At 38.9% G+C, this 3,185-nt stretch overlaps 1 non-coding gene across 1 annotated transcript; it reads right to left on the reverse strand.

Annotated features, from left to right (window-relative positions):
• Positions 1 to 1,947: 1,947 nt before the first annotated feature.
• TRNAE-CUC lies at positions 1,948 to 2,019 on the reverse strand. The gene has a single exon. It is a non-coding gene; the product is annotated as a tRNA-Glu (tRNA).
• Positions 2,020 to 3,185: the final 1,166 nt, after the last annotated feature.

Raw genomic sequence — 3,185 nt, forward strand, 5'->3', positions numbered from 1 at the left:
CAGGGTTAAAAAGTTACCACCGTTCACTGAGCAACAGGGATGGAGAAAAAAGGTAATTTTTAAAGATTTCGTTAACCAAGGTCAAAAGGTCAAAAGAGATCAATAATCCCACTGCCCTGGTGTTTGCAATAAAACATTGGCAAAGAGTATTATAAGCCACTTTGTTTCTTTTCACATGTTTTGGGAAGATTATTTTTTATTTCATTGTAGCTAGTAAAGCACAGCTCATACTGAGAATATGTCTCTCTCTCTATCAAATCCTCTACCCAGAAAAAGTAAGGATTGTTCAGAGAACTTCCATACCTTGTTCTACGTGGGAATGAGCCTGCCCATAGAAGAGCAGACATCCAGCCAACAAAAAGTAAAATTTTATTGTTCAAATACCTCCTTGCAGTGGTGGAGACACAGCTGCAAGTCTGATATAGTCCCTTGTGTTGCTCCTCTTATTGACAGTTGTATTCTGATTTTGATAAACTTTTTTATTATAGATACATAGAAATTCAAATCCTTTGATGAAAAGATTTTAGTTTACATTAGCTGGTATTTTCAGGTGTAGAAATGTTGGAAGGAGTGCCCTTTTTAGGGAAAATATATTCCCTCTGTTTCCATTGAGAATGATTTCCTGATGTACAGGAGAAAAAAGCAGAAAAAATCAAAATGGGATGTGTATGGAGGTGTTTTATGAGTCTTTTTCATGCTTCTGCTTTAGTTTTGTTTCTGTACTGGGTGTTTGCATATAGATGAGAAACTGAATGAGCGCTAAGCCAAGCACAAACTTTTTTGTTGTGCTCTGAAAAAGTGAGTCTTTCAATCTAATTTGTTGTATTGTAAACATTCAAAGCATAAAATCTGCTGAAGTTGAAATACAGTCTTTTCCTGTTATGAACATTACTATACTCTTTCTTGTGGACACAGCTATTAAGGGATGTTAATGTTATGGATGTAACATCAGTCACTTGAGTAAAACTGATGAAAAACTAGATTCTCTTTTTCAAAGAAGCAGTAGCTTACCGTGTGAGCCCTTAGTGTGGCCAGTGCCCTATGCTGCTCAGAGGGACAGAACTGCTCCAAAACTTAACAGAGCTTTGAATTTCAGATTTCTTCCAGGTACGTACACACAAGCACTCCTCTTCTCTTGCAAGAGGTGCCATATATTGACCTACTCTGAACTGTTTCTTCCCACGTTTCATTTTCCAGGCCTTAGGCCATAAGTCGTTTGCTCTTACCAAAGCACACAGCCATCAGCAGAGTACTTTTGCAATCCTTTCAACCAGGACTCTTCTTCATGTATCTTCCTCTGTGAAAGAAAGAAGTATATTTCTACCTGGTGTCTCACACCACAGCTGGTTTTGCTTCCAGCAGGAAGGTCCTGGACCAGGAACCTACTCACTGGCAATGATCTCCAGATTGCCTTGATCCTGAGCAGGGGCAGTGTCAACTGCAGAGACTGGAGACTACTATTCAGGGATCATAACAGGGAGAAAACCATCATACAAAAGTGGTCTGCCTATAGCAATGTTGTGGCTTAACCCAAGCTGGCAACTAAGTACCACAGAGCTGCTCACTCACTTTCCCATCCCCACCATCGATGGGATGAGGAGGAGAATTGGGGAAAAAACAGAACTTATAATTTGACATAAGAATAGATTAATAATTCAAACAAGTAAAAGCAATAATAATAATATGTATATTTTGTATGTATGGCCAGTCTTCGCGAACGAAGATTTGGGAAAGGTCTTTACCCTTCGAGCCTGCACAGTGGATTTTTTAGGTGAGACACAGTGTGTGCTGAGCTGAGCCCACCTTTTATTCCTAAGGTTCATCTGCCGGGGCCAAGCGAGCTTGGACAGTGGCAGTGAGGTCCTCAGGACGTAGGTTTGTTTAGAGTGACCTTCTCTTAGATGGATGGCCTTACAGGGCTGACGAGCTCCAACTGCCTGGGGGAATTTCCCTGACCGGGAATTGAACCTGGGCCGCAGCAGTGAGAGTGCTGCATCCTAACCACTAGACCACCAGGGATCCCCAGTAATAATAATAGTAATAATAACAATAATAATAACAATTATAATAACAATAACAATAATGATAATAATAATAATGCTACTATTACCAAGAGTCATTTTAATAAAAAGCAGAGGGAGAGAAGGAGATAAACTCCAAGGCAGAAAAGCAATGCACAATACAATTACTTACCACCCACTGACCAATGCCCAGCTATCCCCAAGCAACAATTGGTGGCTCCCAGTCTACTCCCCCAGGTTTATATACTGGACATGTTGTTCTATAGTACAGAATATCTCTTTGACCAGTTCAGGTCAGCTGTCCTGGCCATGTTGCCTCTCAGCTTCTTGTGCACCTTCTCACTGGCAGAGCATCAGACACTGAAAAACCCTCGACTTAGGGTAAGCACAACAACCAAAACATCAGTGTGGTATTAATGTTATTCTTACACTGAATTCAAAACTTAGCACTGCACCAGATACCAGGAAGAAAATGAACTCTATCCCTGCCAAAATCAGGATAGCAATCTCTGCCTATAAACATACAGACTATTGAATTTTGTAGCAACAATTATGTAGCTTTAAGATTTTATACCTTAATACTGAAGTCAGGATAACAAAAACAACCTTGTTGTTGTTTATTAACAACTGTAGTAGGTAGAGGTATAGTTTTCTGATCAAACCAGGACAGTAATAAAAGTCATTCTCCTGATTGCTTGGCAGCTGCAGTTCTATGTATACCCAGCTATGGTGTACTCAAAGTCTATGATAACAAAGGAGAGGCAAAAATCTCAAAACATTCCCACTTTTCCAGTTCTCATGTCTCTTGGGTTTTTTAACTTTTTACATAGGAGGGAAATGAAATTTTTTAACCAATGAATATTAGTAGAGAAAGGAGTAAAACCAATATGAGCCCCAATTCAGTGAAAAACTCTTTGCAGTCTTCTTGCTCAGAAATGTTTATAAATGTTGGAATTATGAATATACGTGTACTCTCTTAAGTAAAATCAAGATGGTGATGGAGGTTGGAAAGGTAGACAAATTAGCCATAAAAAACTTGTTATGGTGCCAGATGGAACAAATTTATAATTCATACATCAATAATATGCATTTCTTTAAAATCTATTGTCTGTAAATAATTTTGAAGACTACACATATTTTTCTCATCAGTTAGCATTCTTTGAC

The sequence above is a fragment of the Corapipo altera genome, unplaced genomic scaffold (assembly GCF_003945725.1).
Source record: "Corapipo altera isolate COAL_440 unplaced genomic scaffold, ASM394572v1 0, whole genome shotgun sequence".
Lineage (NCBI taxonomy): Eukaryota > Metazoa > Chordata > Aves > Passeriformes > Pipridae > Corapipo > Corapipo altera.